Raw genomic sequence first — 16,643 nt, forward strand, 5'->3', positions numbered from 1 at the left:
GGGTTAGCACTAATTGATTAGCACGTTATAGATATACTCACGGATTAGCAAATTAATTTTCGAGATTTTGATTTCCGTAAAGTAACGCCTGTTCCATCGTTTGTAACTCTATATTATTAACGGGTCTTTAATTTTAGGGAAGTTTAAAGCTTAATGGGGTTCCGAAATGTTTTTGATTAATTTAAATTGGGACGGGAGGGTTGATAAGTGGAGAATCATTTCCGTTTGTCCGAAGGGAATTTGTTAAAACCATTATTAGTTATACTTTGTTAGAATATAATAATAATATGTAAACCGTGTAATATATAAACCGTTCAATTATAGTTTCCTTAAATTCAACAGGAAGTTAGATAAGAACACAGACAACAACACAACAATATCTTACGGTCAATTTTGACAGGACAGATTAAGGTAATACCGTCATTTCTGTAGACAGACTCTTGTACAGTGAGCTACAAAAGTACATGGACAAATTATAGAATTTATTCAATAGGCAGGCGAAAGGTACCTATGGAAAAAAAAATCGTTTTTATTATTTGAGTCTTAGGAAGAAACAACTTGATATTTTTGTACCTACTTATATGGGCCGTGCGTGTCAGATGTTGTACTGAAGTTTTTACTTGCCTGTGATTGGAAATATGTCTCAGGCCCTTGAGTGTTTATAATATTTTCCCCTCAATAGCTCGGAAACACGTGTTTTGTCCTTTAATACCAGCGGGTAAAAATGCATTTTATCCACTAGTGGGTAAAGTAATTTGACCTTGAATAAAGCCAAATTAACTGCTTTAAAATTGATAAAAGTAGGTGAATCTAGTAATAATTATGATTTACCACCTGTGGAACTACTGGAAGCAGTGATAAACGCATTTTTTGCGTTGTAGTTTCCTCGCTATAGTGAGGGGAAAAGTTTTGTGTTACACTCGGGTGCAAATGTATTTTACTTCTCGTGTGTTAAAAAACTCGCAAGTTCAGGATTCTATTCTCGAACCACTCGCTTCGCTCGTGGTTCAACTATAGAATCCTTTCATTTGCTCGTTTTTCAATTCCACACTCGGCGTTAAAATACAACTTTGCCCCCTTGTATAACAAATAACTATTGTGTTATTGCAATTAAATATCACGCATCGAGGCATTTTTTATGTTTTCCTTGACTTCAACACAAAATTTTACGACCGAAAGCTGCAAGCTGTGAGTAAAGAAAAACTAAGTGGATTTGACTTTCGTTTGACACACAGCTGCGTAGATACGTTTACTTGATCTATGGTACACATAATTATTGTTTCTTTATTACAAAACTGGATATAAAATAGTCTTGTTCTTTTTTGTTTCTAAGATAGCTTAGATAAATAATACACTGCATTAAACTAATGTCTATTCTATGCCATATTAAGTACGTTTTGACACATTTTTCCAGTTTTTAATTGTAAACTTAGCACAACATTTGTACCATTTCGGTTACAATTACGTCCCGACTTTGTATAAAAATCATCTAAGACCGTCATTTACGACCCTATCAAATCATGGGTGTAAAGGACGTTAATAGCTTTTGACGTGTCCTTTACAACCATCTATCTTCTAAATCGTTTAGTTTATCACTACGGTTGTTACACTAGGTTAAAGATACTCGTAATCTGCATATTTTTCTTATACACGTCACAAATATAGGTAAAAAAAAAACAAAAAATAATAAATTTATCTTTCTCTTGGAAACCTGCATTATATGTCCTTTACGACAATTGAACCCAATGACATCGATTACAGTTGCGGATAAAATATTTTTAGTGCTGGTCGTAAAGGTCAAAGAACAAAAAAACTTGTCCTTTACGCCTAACTTTACCACGCTACTATAGAAAGTGATCCTTAAAAAGTAAGGGCTTAAAGGGCAACAATATATATCAAGGTGACTTACGACTATATTTTTACGACATAAATAATAATTTATAATTAATGACTTGATATTTACGCCCCTTCAGAAAAGCTATTTTTGCAAGTCCATAGTAGAAAATCTTGGTCGTAAAGGCAACTTTTTAAGAGATATCGAAATTTTAACTACACAGATCGATAGCGCTTGAAGTTCTGAACAAAACTGTATATATAACTCATTTTCGCCGAAATGTCCTTTACGCCAATTGAACCCAGAGGTATCGATATGTATGTATATATATGAAATATATGCCTACCAAAGTGTAGCTTTTATAAATATTGAGAGTAATAAGCCACCTACTGCTCCACAACTTAATATAATATCCGCAATTTTGCCGCGCTTTGCCCGATGTTGATACATGAATAATTATTAAACCTGCCCGCTGAGGCAGCTTGCTCATACAAGTGAAATGCTTTAAAAAATGTGCATAACAACAATACTAATGTCAATGTGGTAATTATTATAAACTCACGAAAAGGAATTGATTCCAAGGTCCTTAAGAGATTTTAATAAATAACTCGTTCATCACAATCCAAGCGACGCTATCGATCCGTCCGCGTAAATCCAAGATGGCGCATGCCGTCTAGTGATGGGATGGGCATGCTCGAGTAATAGTGTTGTGCCATTGATTCATTGTTTTCTTATGATATCTATTTTTTTTTGTAGTTAACATTATATATGATTTTTTAATTTGTATTAAAATGGAGCAAAGTTGTTGTTTAACTACACGTGCTAATATTGATACCCGAGCAAGCGACAGAGTCCAATTTCTCGATCGCTAACTCTCTACGCTCGTAGTTCAAAAAGTGGTCACGAAGGTTAAACAAACTTTGCCACCGAGTTAAACACAAAATTTTTACCAGCCAGCTTAAGAAATCAAGTTTACATTTGTATGAAATTACTTTGGACTTGAGGATAAAATGTATTTTTTGCTATCTGTTTTTGTGAAATCAAGAGAGTCTATAATGGGTGTACATACATACATACATACATACAATCACGCCTGTTTCCCAGAGGGGTAGGCAGAGATCACGGATTTCCATTTACTACGATCCTGACAAACCACTTTCGCTTCACACAGTTTCATAACATTTCTCATACACGCTCGTCGGTTTCGAGTACTTCTGACCTGGCCTTTTTGCAATATTTCCCCGATTTGATCAAGAAAAGTTCGCCTAGGTCTTCCACTACCAACTGACCCTTCCACTCCTTTTTCATATACTTTATTCGTTAATCTCCTCTCATCCATCCTCTCTACATGCCCAAACCACCTTAACATACCCATCTCAATCTTTGTCACCACATCTACATCCACTCCACACTTCTCTCTTATCACGCTTCTTCTGTCTTATAATGGGTGTTTAAAGAAAAAACTCCCTCCCTCAGAATCACGAGCTAATTCGATCCCGACGATAAAAAATGTGTCCCAAATTTTCCATACAAAATTCGAGTTTCAATTCCAATACGTCACGCTCGTAGTAAGTTCTACTAAAATCGTGACGTAAAGGAAAAAATGAGGACATTTTTCTTTGTAGTCGGGGTCCAGACCTATGATATTCGATATTCAGGTCAGGTTAGGTTGGTGACGGGTTAAAAATTTCACCACCCCCTTTCTTCCCGTGGGTGTCGTAGAAGTCGACTGTGGGATATGGGTTAAATTGTGGCGTAGGCGAGAGGCTGGCAACCTGTCACTGCAATGGCACAATTTAGATTTTTATCAATCCCTTTTTGCCAAGAGTGGCATTGAAACTTTAGTAGTTGATGTGCTCTGCCTACCCCTTTATGGGATACAGGCGTGATTATATGTATGTATCTATGTATGTATGTTTTCGAAAAACATACCTTTATCAGTTGGTTTGGTGAGAAAAAAGTTTCTAAGGCAGCCGTCCCCACGCCAACACAAGTTCGTCATACTCAACATGCATATAATTTCGCTGGAAGCCCTTTGACTCGCAAAGAGCGTGAAAGTTTGAGAGCAGTTAAACGAGCTGGTATTCATTTTGAGCGTCTTTTTGAACACATGCCTGGGTGGCTAGCCGAATGGCACAATCGCTCACGAAACGCTCACGAAACGAAGCGCTAGTAGATATCTATCTCTATCGCGCTTGCGTATTGGCGCGACAGAGCCAGCGGCGTATCGCTTTCGTTTGGCGTCGGAGAAATGCCATTCGGCTACGGGGCCTGTTTACTTTTAGCATTTTGTGCTTATTTATTGCTTAAATGTTTGAATAAGTGCTATTTAGAGGTATTTATTTATTAAAACTTTATTGCACAAAAGAACAACTTAATGTACAAAAGGTGAACTTAATGCCATGAGGCATTTTCTACCAGTCAACCTTTGGGCAAAGCAGAAAAGGTGCATTAAGAGACCAATTTTGAAATATCAATCAAAACCTTAGACATATAATATATTAAATTACATACATACATACTATTTTCACATAAATAACGATAGGTTATATAATATTGAATTAATGCTATATTTTTATTTAAAGGAATCAAAAAGATAGACTGTGTGATAGATAATATGCCTTCAACCTTCCAATATAGGGTGAACAGGCATCTTCTGGGAGAGGGAGCTCCATCGTATGCCACGTCTTTGCCTTTGGATAATCTGTGGCCAAGAGTAAGCCTATTTATAAAAAAAAAACGAAAGTAAGTGAATAATGAGAACACGGGTGATAGAGAGGTATGGAAGAGGAGGACATGCTGCGCCGACCCCAAATAAAATATCATTAAAATTTTATGAATTAAAATATATTATTATTAATATATAAAATTACATACATACATACTATTTTCACATAAATAACGATAGGTTATATAATATTGAATTAATGCTATATTTGGCGAATGATGATGATTCAAAGGATTGCTCATATCAGACTCACGCCGTGGCTTGCGTGGGCGACGGTCGCGCGATGGTCAGATACAGCGACTGGGTACTTGTCTATGGGCCTATAACCAACATATCTTTTTATTATAAAATCGTAGTTACGAGATATTTGTCATTGACCTATACTAATATTATAAATGGGAAAGTGTGTGTCTGTTTGTTTGTCCGTCTTTCACGGCAAAACGGAGCGACGCGACGTATTGACGTGATTTTTTAAGTGAACATAGTTGAAGGGATGGAGAGTGACATAGGCTACTTTTTGACTCTTTCTAACCCCCCACTTCCCTAGAATGGGGGGGGGGGGGGTGGAAGTTTGTATGGATCATTCCGCAATTTTCGAATTTAATGCGAGCGAAGCCACGGGCAAAAACTAGTAGTCCATGAATTGATATTGCTGATAATCACATACCTGCACAAGACATTTGTCTTAGACACTTAAATAATTCAATTATGATAATAAAATAGAATAGCATAGTTACAGAACTTATTTACTCAAAGCCTTATCTCCATACAAATCCTTCATCACATACAACCTTTTCAAACTAACTGTCTATCCTTACTAAGGTACATTAAACAACCAGCAATTAAGCCCTTAATTGAAACATGAATAAGCAATTACGTGTTCTTTACAAACGTATCACGTATTTACGGTGCAACGTAGATTTAACAAATCTAACCTTTATTAGTACGACAATACGGACCAAGACGCGTGTAAGTGGAACGTAACGTATACAATAAATAGATGGCTCACTAGCGCCCTACGATGTCTTTGTGAACTAATGGACTGGATACAATTTGCATTCGGATTTAGTTTACATAAGGTGACACTATAAGTAGTATAAGCAGTAGTACGATAATACTCTTTATTATACTGTGGTACAAGTATACACTCAATGTGTATATCACCCAGTTAGTTAACGATAGGTAAGTACTTACGTTCAATCGCGTCGCGGGTTCGAATCCCGGCTCTCATACCAATGAGTTTATCGGATTTAAACTAACACGACTTGCAATCATAATTTTAGAACTAAACGGGACTTAATCGCGTAAACACTTAAATTTATATTTTAAAATATAAATATAAATGTAAGTCTTTACGCGATTAAGTTTCGTTTAGTTCGTTTAGTTTTTAAATATAAATATAAATGTAAGTCTTTACGCGATGAAGTCTCGTTTAGTTCTAAAATTATGAGGTGTTCGGAACTTATATGCGAAATGGCGTTTGATATTTCTCAGTGGTTTTATAGCGAAACCCCGCGAGAAAACCGGACTTATCCCAATAAGGCCTATTTGGAAGGTACTCAGTTGACAGTCGCTTTCGTAAAGCTAGTGCTTAGGTATTACGTACGCCAAATCATGGAATTAGTTGTCAAAGTAGACCTCAGACTCCCATGAGCCGTAGCAAATGCTGGTATGACGCAAGAAGGTTGAATATTATATATGTCAACTAGCTTTTGCCCACGGCTTCGCTCGCGTTAGAAAGAGACAAAAAGTAGCCTATGTCACTCTCCACCCCTTCAACTATCTCCACTTAAAAAATCACGTCAATTTGTCGCTCCGTTTTGCCGTGAAAGACGGACAAACAAACAGACACTTTCCCATTTATAATATTAGTATGGATAAAGTTTCAGTGGCTAATTAATTTCCTCAACTTAAAGGGCGTACATTTCACAGGCCCTTTCAGCTACAAATCTCGAAAACACTGGATTTGTCTACGCACGCAGTGCTGTAAACGCGGGCACTAAATATATAAAGTTTGTAATATTGTCTTCGGTTACCGGGATATTAACTCATGAAATAAAACTATGGAAACGGATTATATCGCGTATAATGAATATACAATTCATCCCGACGTTTCGAACACTTTTCGACGGTGACACCCGTTGACCAAGAATGCTGTAAAGCAGCGGTTCTCAAACTTATTTTCCCATGGAACCCTTTTAGAAAGTAAAACATCTGACGGAACCCTTAAATTTTTTTTATTGAAATCTTTATTTTAATAAGCAATCATGATAGTAAAATCTAATCACTAGATTCTAATGTGAGGTATACATGGAACTGTTTTTTTATTTTTTAACAATTGGTGAATATTTGGTTTTATGGAAGAGAGTTGAAGTTACATATCAGGTACCCAAAATTCACACGGAGCCCCCAGAGAGGCTTTGCGGAGCCCTAGGGGTCCGCGGAGCACACTTTGAGAAAGGCTGCTGTAAAGTGTCCGAAACGTCGGGATGAATTGTAAATTCATTATGCGCGATATAATCCTTTTCCCCTCACTAGCTCGGAAACACGTGTTTTGTCCTTTAATACCAGCGGGTAAAAACGCATTTTATCCACTAGTGGGTAAAGTAATTTGACCTTGAATAAAGTCAAATTAACTGCTTTAAAATTGATAAAAGTATGTGATAGATTCACATACTTTAATACAGATGATTTACCACCTGTATAACTACTGGAACCACTGATAAACGCATTTTTTGCTTTGTAGTTTCCTCGATATAGTGAGGGGAAAAGTTTTGTGTTACACTCGGGTGCAAATGTATTTACTTCTCGTGTGTTAAAAAACTCGCAATTCCACACTCGGCGTTAAAATACAACTTTGCCCCCTTGTATAACAAATAACTATTTCCATAGTTTTCTTTCATGATATAAAGATTGATTTGAATGCTCCATCCAGGCATACAAGCTCGGTTGCCGGGTCATGGTTAATGTATGTTGTGTAACCGTTTTAATTTTTTAATTAGCCGAGCCGTTCTTTGAGGGCGAACCTTGATGTAGGCTCAGTTTATTTATAATAAATAGGTCACTTTGAGGTTTCTAAATTTGACTATTCCTTTGGGTGAGGTAATTTAATTGGGGCGATATAACTTGCGAAATAAAATATACTTAAGTTATAAAACAAATATCTACTACATATCTTTAAAAGAACAATACGTGTATAGACCTGCGATCTCGGAAATAGTTCTTAGTTAAGATTTCGGTGAAATTTGTTATGGGGGGGGGGGTCCGAAAAATTTAGTAAACAGCAAAGAAACAGCCAAGCTGTCTAATAGAATGCGGACACTGGCAATCATGGATGTAAGTGCCCTTGGGGCATTATACCAATTACTTACTCAGCGTAACCTATAATATGTAGGTACCTACTAATTGTCTGTGCAGTTGAGCGGAGTGATGCATTTGCACCACGCATAAACTTCTTACAAGTTTCTGTGGCGCATAGTTCTTAAAATTTTTGTAATTTTCTTTATGATATAAATAAATTAAAAAAAAAAAAAAGTAGCATTGGAAGAGCAACTTGTGTCGCTTTATACTTACATTTAAATAATAAAACAGAACTAAATAGATTTTTCACCACACCAACTGGTAACGGCTCTCTTTGCTATTCGAAGACAGTTAGCAAAATTGCATTTTATCCACAAGAGTGCAAAATAATTTCATACAAATTTTAACTTGAAGTCGCTGGCTGGTAGATTTTACCTATAAGTAATGATTTTGAATGATAAATATTCAATAGATCGATAGATTTGATTTAGTTGATGTTTTATAGTCAGTATTTTGTTCGTGTTGGTGTGGTGAAAAATTTTGTGCTTCACTCGGTGGCAAAGTTTGTTTAACCTTCGTGCCTGAAACCCTCGCAACGCTCAAGATTCCACTTGGAATCTTTCGCATGCACTGGTATTAATATGGGCACGTGCAGTTAAACAACAACTTTGCCCCCTTGTAAAACAAAGAACTACTACGGCCCTAAACAAATAAGTGGGCAATTGTGCGTATAAATTAGTTTAATTATACATTCTGTTGTGCAGGTTGTGCTCAGAATGTCAGTATCAATAGTGAAGGTCAGAAGGACCTTACATTGAAACTGGACCTTCATTCATCTATTTCACAGGACACTGGGTGTAAAGAGGAACACAGAGATTCTCTCTTTATTTATTTTTCTTCTTAAGTTAGGCTATATTATAATATGATTGTAAAAGTAAAATACAAAACCACTTACAAAACAATACAAAATATATAACTAAACACATTATAAAAACCTAACCTAGGGTGCCGCTAGCAGCGGAGCAGGGCCCAAGCTGCCGGTGGTTAAAGCTGCAGAGAGAGGAACCTTCGGACTATCCACGCTGTGTCCAAGATCACCGCATTTTACATCTGACCCTTGATCCAGCCACCTTATTATAATTATTGTACCGTTCGATATTATAATGATTATTAAGCTGACTTCACTTTAGGTAGCATTATATTACACAGTAAATTGTTTAAATCATAATTTATTTTTTCAAGTGTTTTAGATATTTGGTACAGTTGGTTGCTTGACGGACTTTTAGAGATTGTTCAAATGTTCATGCATAGTGTTCTTGTTACTTCTAACCTCCATAATTCCATTTTAACATTAGACATATCACACCCAAATTACCCAATGCAAGACTGTCATATCAATATAAATAGCACAATAACTGCAATAAATCCATCTATAGGCTCGCAGAGCTCGTAAATCCGAGCGATAAGGACAGACATGACAGCCGCGAACAGAGGTCATAATATGACAGGGTTCTGCAAGCATCGTTTGACTATTGTCAGCAAAATTTTAACTAGGATTTATTTAAGTTTTAAACGAGAGTTTTATATTTTAGATTTAAAATGTGTGATAGGTTTCTGCAAATTATCATATGTGTATTTTTAGAATTTGGGACCCAAAATTAACGTAAGTTGTTAACAATAATTAACTCGCTGTCAGTTTTGTGACGAAAATTAAGCATAAAATCACTTTTTTTCAGATTCTAAATGAAGATTATCGAAAGTTTATGTAATTGACACAAAAACAATATTTTTATTGAAATTTCATGCTTAATTTTATTATCGTCACAAAACTGACAGCGAGTTACTTTTTGTTAACGACTTACGCTAATTTGGGGTCCCAAATTATGACAGTGCCCGTATAACACTGTCAGCCAGGACAGCCAGCACAAGAAATCTTAGTAGTTAGGAGAGAATCCTTATTCTTTATAGGTACTCCCTTGTGTGCCCGTGGCCTACCTTTGTCTCATTTCGTATAACATTTCACCCACAACCTAGACAACTTCAGTTCACGATCACATACGCTTTATAAGCTTTTAATAGCTAGCTCTCTCTATCGCTCTTCTGAAGCGCGACAGAGCCAGACTGCGATTCGATCGCCGCGTAGCGTCACTGCGTCAACGATTGTCACTTTGACTAGGCCGGCTGCTCGACGAAGGATTGTCAGTGAATAGAGCGTTTGGTCGTCGTCTGACATAACACCTTTGTTACAGGATTTGATACGATCTTTAGGGAGAGGGAAGATTTCGAGCATTGGACACTGTACGTTTACATAATTATTGATCTGTAGGCGACTGTAGATGTAGGCTATTATATTAGTCTGACGTGTTCCGACCGTCGTCTAGAGTCAAAGATTGCCATTTCGGCTACCTACGCCGGCTGATCTGTGGGTGAGAAAAAAAAAGCCAGACTCGCTTAGTATCGCTCCCAAATACATGTACCCACAATGAGGAGTAGTTTTAAGTAGGTATGCCATAATACATTAAATTATTTCTATTTTTTTCTCATTACCTACTTAAAAAATACACGTGAAACCCAAATGTTACAATATAGTGTTTCTTTGATATAAAATAGAATCTTCTATTAAAAATTCATGAGTGCTCAGAATATCAACAAAGGATCTAAAATGTTATCTACAACTTAGTTTATTTGAAACTTGTCTTCATCGTAAACTCTTAACGTTGTCTATAAAACCGACGGTACCCTAAAAACGAGGGTCGAATTCTATTTATTTTCGCCAGATCTTAGCCACCATATTTCACATCGATATATCCCGAAAAAGCTCTGAATTATTTATACATTGTGATGAAATAAATTTATTTCCGAGTTCGGTTCTGGCGTTGGCGGTTTGTAAGTGACTCACGTAGGTTCTTGGTTATTTTATAACTGAATAAGTGGATGGGATATGATGGTAAATTTACATATGAGATGATCATTTAGAAATATAAAGGTAAAAATGTAGTTGAATTTTTTTTCTTCTTAAAATGTAATTTGTAACAGGAGGCGACGCGGCGCGTCTTAAGTCCTTCCTATACAAAATATACTGAGGAGACAGGAGACGTTTTCTAAATTACACTTGGGCGGTGCGGCGCGTCCGTTCCGCGTCCTACGACGTGCGTCGCCTGTGTGTGGATAGTCCCTTAGGTCGATAGAATCTCCTGATTCTGGAAGCTCCTAGCTAGGCTAGAGTCTAATGTTCGAGTTCCCCACTAAATCCTAAACATTTAAGGGCGGGTAATTTCAACAAATTAAAATATACTAGACTTGATTGCCGCCAGTCTTAATGACTCCACCAAACGTGTACTTCATTTTATAACTGAATAAGTGGATGTGATATGATGGTAAATTTACATATGAGATGATCATAAAGGTGAAAATATAATGTATTTTGTAACAGTCTTTTACAACTATTGAAGTATTATAGATTTCTTTTATCTTTGTATCTGTTTGCACTTTCTTTATGTATTGATTATAGTTAGTAATAATATGACATTTAGAGACTTTATACATCTCTAATTCTATATCAGTGTATAGCTACTTTGCTTATGATTAATATTTTTAGTTAATATTTCTATTAATTTCATTTGTTTAACTTTAATGAATACTCTGTAATGTTGACATGTAAAAGTGCCCCCGTGGCCTATTGCTGAATAAATGATTTTGTATTTTGTCAGTTGTTTTATACATATCACCGGCATCCTGAAAATACACTTACACCAAACTGCCTTCCCGGGAGCATCAGTCTCCAGTCTCGCCTCAAGTTTACGCGGTAGCTTGTTAAATAAAATATTTGCAGCGACAATAAAACTGGTGTTTCGTCCTTTTGGGTTCTTTATGGTCGCGCAAATTGTACTGGTAGTTTTTAAAGTATGTGGATATAAAATCGTGGCGTCATATTGTTATTTTGTTTTATTATTAAAATGTTGCGATATCATAAAAATATAAACACATAGTTAATAAAAAAATTGCATTATGCTTCATTGAAAATTCCAACTATGGTAATCCATACTAATATTATAAATAGGAAAGAATATGTGTCTGTTTGTTTGTCCGTCTTTCACGGCAAAACGGAGCGACGAATTGACGTGATGTTTTAAGTGGAGATAGTTGAAGGGATCGAAAGTGACATAGGCTACTTTTTGTCTCTTTCTAACGCGAGCGAAGCCGCGGGCAAAAGCTAGTATGAATATAAAAAAATCTCTGGTGGATATCATAGATGTTGACCCGGGGATATAGGTTCAGTGTGCGTAGCCGAATGCACAAACGCTCACGATAATACATTTATTTCGTAGCTATCTATCTCTATCGCTCCTGCGTTACTTGCGTATTAGCGCAACAGAGTCAGACTACTTTTCTGCGGCGCTTCGGTGGCGTTCCGCGTCACAGAAATGCCATTCGGCTACGGGGGCTGTAGTGTAGTTAGCAGTTAGCTAGAAACTTGTCACTGCAATATCACAATTTCGTTTTCTCTCAACCCCTTAATTGCTAGAGCAGCACTGAAAACAAAATCTGTGATTTTTAGGGTTCCGTAGTCAACTAGGAACCCTTATAGTTTCGCGTGCGCCCCCCCTCCCCTCTAACTTTTGAACCATATATTTAAAAATTATGAAAAAAATCACAAAAGTAGAACTTTATAAAGACTTTCTAAGAAAATTGTTTTGAACTTGATAGGTCTAGTAGTTTTTGAGAAAAATAAGGAAAACTACGGAATCCTACACTGAGCGTGGCCCGACACGCTCTTGGCCGGTTTTATTTTAATAAACAGCTCGATATTCAACGGTCACATTTAGAACATTGGAAATGTGTCACCAGTATTACCACACACAATAACTACCAATGCATCCGGATTTCGGTTATCTAACCTATGCTATTGTTGATTTCTATGAAGGAGATACGATCACTGCCGTGCCGATATATACGAAATTGGAAATTCCGGTATCTGCCTCACTATTGCTGGAAACAGTCGTTGAGTAACAGAGTGGCAGATTTTGGGTAAATGTTTTTTTTTTATAGTGTAAAAAACACAAGTTGTTACCTTGAATGGGCTGGTCCGGTATTAGCTTTCAGGTTTCATGCGAGATCTGAAAATAAAGAAATTGATATTAATAAACTGAAACCAACATTATTAAATTAAAACACAGAAGATAACTTAAAGGGATAAGTTCGCCTTTGTACTTATAATAAGCTCTTTTTCCTGTGTGTTGTATTATTTTCTGGTACAATAAAGTGTTTTACTACTACTACTACTATAACTTTAATTAGGTATTAAATTAATTAAATTTTTTTCACGCTCTGAAATTTCTGTCGAACAAAAAACAGAAGCATAAAAGTAAATCTGAATAATATCAACTAGATGGTTGCATTTTAATCAATGCTCCTTATAAAACCAACATAACTCTTCCTGTTTTTAACCCACGATGCAAAAACGACGAGATGTTATAAGTTTGACGTGTCTGTCTGTCTGTGGCATCGTAGCTCCCGAACGGATGAACTGATTTAGATTTAGTTTTTATTTGTTTGAAAGCTGAGTTGCCTCGACATTGCTCGTTTAAAAACTACAGGCGCTTTATGGCGGCTTAATTTCAGTAAGAATAATTTACCTACGAACGTCTTTTGTCTAGGATTAACAGTAGGTACTTACATATTATGAATTATGACTCGTTTTGTATCTCATTTACATTTCCGTGGTCATCGAAAATATTAGACCAGAAATAAAGCCCGACCATCAGAAATATATGACTACGCGCCATCTTGCGGAGTTTCATTAGAACTATTTTCTTCATACTAAACTGAACTGTCATCCCATACATCTGAATAACAGCGCCCTCCTGACTATAATCATATATTTCTGGTCAGGCGTTATAGACTACGCCTCATGTTGCGGAATTTAAAAAGAACTATTTTTTTCATAGTGTATTGAACTATGACCTACTTACATTAGATTAACACTTTCGAAACCGGGCTCTACGCGGCGCTACGACATTTTCACTACATACGGGGAAACCCATGTAATCGGCTACGCTTCTACGAGCGGTGTACCCGACAGTCGGGTTCTTGGTAGCGAAAGTGTTAACAGCGCCCTTGAGAATGCTCATAATACCTCTATATTCAGCCAGGCTTTACAAATAATAATATTAAGAAAACAATTTATAAATCCATCTTCTAAGCATCACTTGACGTCGTAAAGTCAAATAACGCCTCACAAAAGTTATTTAATATCTCACCTCAAAAAATATAAGAAAAAATCCATTACCGCTCTCAAGACGGCGAAGTTTCCAGAAAAAACGTGTAAGGCACAAAGGGCCGTGTAAGCGTTTCACAGGTGACTGTGTGTTGAGTGAAATGAGGCCCTAATTCGTGGGTAATAAGAAGGGATTTTATGTTGGTACGTAATTTAGCTTTTTGATTCTTGTGGGCCAATTCGACTTAGGTTTAGGAGGTTGTAAGTACGCTATTAATAGCAGAGAACTTGCATTGTTTTAGATCTGATATGAGTATTTTTGTTATAGATTTCTAGGTTACTAGATTTTAATTTTGTTGCTAGAATAATTGGCTCCTACAAGACTTCTACTGGCTTTATTATCATTTCCTAAGTGATTTAGTTTAAGACGCTACAGGAGGGGTCAATTCTCCATACAAACGCTCTCGCCTATTTCCTCCCTGGTTTTTGAAGATAGAGCAATGATTTTTTCAACACATGTTATCATTATTTTTGTCTGTGCCGGACCGTCTTGGTTTTTTTGATATTCTTATTTTTAAAGATGCTAGAGCCGATCAAAAATTTCCAAAAACGGCGTGGTATTCAAAATTGGTGACAATGAGACAAAAAAACTAAACAGTCCTACACAGGTTATTTCAACGTTATTCAGATGCTCAAATTTCGTTACGATGATTAAGTTTTGAAGGAGGAAACAGTCGAGAGCGGAACTATCTTACGAGTATAACTGAGTTGTTGTTAATGGACATTTTTTTTCGATAATCATAATAACACTAGAATATTAAATTGATTATACGCGATTTAATCCGTTTCCATAGTTTTATCTCGTGAGTAACTATCGCTGTAACCGAAGACAATATTATATACAGCGCGTAAACCTAATAAGGGCGATAAATGAAACCAGGCATATAATTCAATATTGTTATCATTAATTAAGAGGTGTTTATGAGTTACATTTAATTTTCACCCCATAATGAATTTTTGAAAAATTTCCCAGCAGCAATGTACTGTAAACGTGGTTGCGATGACAATCAATGACAACTGTCAACGAGCGGTTAACGCGAGTCTTTGCATTACGTTGCGGGCCCAATTATTTTTTATGGATAAAAAAAATATTTCAATTTTAAGTAAAAGTTATCTAATTCCATTTTTTATGTCCTATACTCACCATTGTTAAGAGGTTCGCCCGTATTAGGTTTACACCCTGTATAAGTATTTACATACATACATACATACAATCACGCCTGTATCCCTGTATAAGTATTTGTATATTATATATATCGTTGTCTGAGTACCCAAGCCTTCTTGAGCTTACCGTGGGACTCAGTCAATCTGTGTAAGAATGTACTAAAATATTTATTTACCTAATTTTCCCTTAATATAAGACTTATAAATACATATTTGTAGATCTACTAGCAAGTCCTAACAAATGGCAGTAGTCGTTAAGCTCGTTAGGTCGAACATAATACGAAACTGCGCTCTTGAGGAAAAAACATGCGAACTCATATTACCTACTGAGATTTTCATAATGGCGAATGGGTAGACATATTGTGTGATTTAGAAGGAAAATTTTGGATTAGCTGTGTCACTGTTTATCGTAAAAAAAAGGGAAGTGTGTAAAGTTATTAACTTGCGGCAAGAATATAACCTACTGATGAGGTGTATACATTAAAGATTATTAATACACACAGATTACAATACAGGTCATGTTAGTGCGGTACAAATTCATGAGTGCATATTACGCCATAAGGCATGCAAAATATTAATCCTATAAGTAATAAAGCTAGTCTTAGCCTTTTTCCTTGTGTTGCTATACATAATTATCATTGAAAATCTTCTAAAGAGATTTAGCTAAACCTGCACCAATATTTTTGAGATATTCATGAAAAGAATCAATAAAAAAACATATTCATCATATTCATTTAATTGGTAATATTCAATTCATAATTAGGTACCTATTAAAACACTGATTTAAACTTTCACGATTACTTATTACACATTTGGGAGACACTATTCGTTTTATTATTTTCAATTTATAATGTAATTTTAGACGATCATGATGAGAAGATAAACATAACTTTGGCATGTAACAAATTTATAGTGTAATTTTTATCATGAAATAAAGGAATCTAATCTAGTATAAACCGTGATATGCTTTGCATGCACTTATTTTTGATTCAAATAATCATCCGTCTTACGAGTAAGTAATTAAAAATAAAAATGAATGTAAAACGTCTGACGTTGCAATTTAACGATTCTTTAATGCATAGAAATAGTCTTTACAGTTTATGACTTATGAAGGTTCAAATAGTAGTAAGTAATTGTCTACTTTTATAACCCACCAAATCTTACAATGTCATTCACCTTCCCCCTGTATTTCGCAAGATCCCCGATGACAGAAAAGTTCCACGTCTCGCCCGCAAGGGGACGCAATCGACCGCCTAATGTTCGGGGGAATCAGTAATCCATTGTAAGAATGGATTTGATGAACGGTAACCTTCCTCTTTGTTGTTTAAACTTTTATCGGC

The 16,643-nt window shown here is 36.0% G+C and overlaps 1 protein-coding gene across 4 annotated transcripts in view; it reads right to left on the reverse strand.

Moving 5' to 3' along the window:
• The window catches only part of LOC125230981 (Ig-like and fibronectin type-III domain-containing protein 1), a 375,479-nt gene that overhangs the window by 139,881 nt on the left and 218,955 nt on the right, over positions 1 to 16,643 (reverse strand). For all 4 annotated transcript variants that reach the window (XM_048136304.1, XM_048136305.1, XM_048136302.1 and 1 more), the window contains one exon: positions 12,934 to 12,979. The gene's annotated coding sequence lies outside the window, so the exon portion shown is untranslated. The remainder of the gene's footprint in view (positions 1 to 12,933; positions 12,980 to 16,643) is intronic.

Source organism: Leguminivora glycinivorella, chromosome 11 (genome assembly GCF_023078275.1).
Source record: "Leguminivora glycinivorella isolate SPB_JAAS2020 chromosome 11, LegGlyc_1.1, whole genome shotgun sequence".
Taxonomy (NCBI): domain Eukaryota; kingdom Metazoa; phylum Arthropoda; class Insecta; order Lepidoptera; family Tortricidae; genus Leguminivora; species Leguminivora glycinivorella.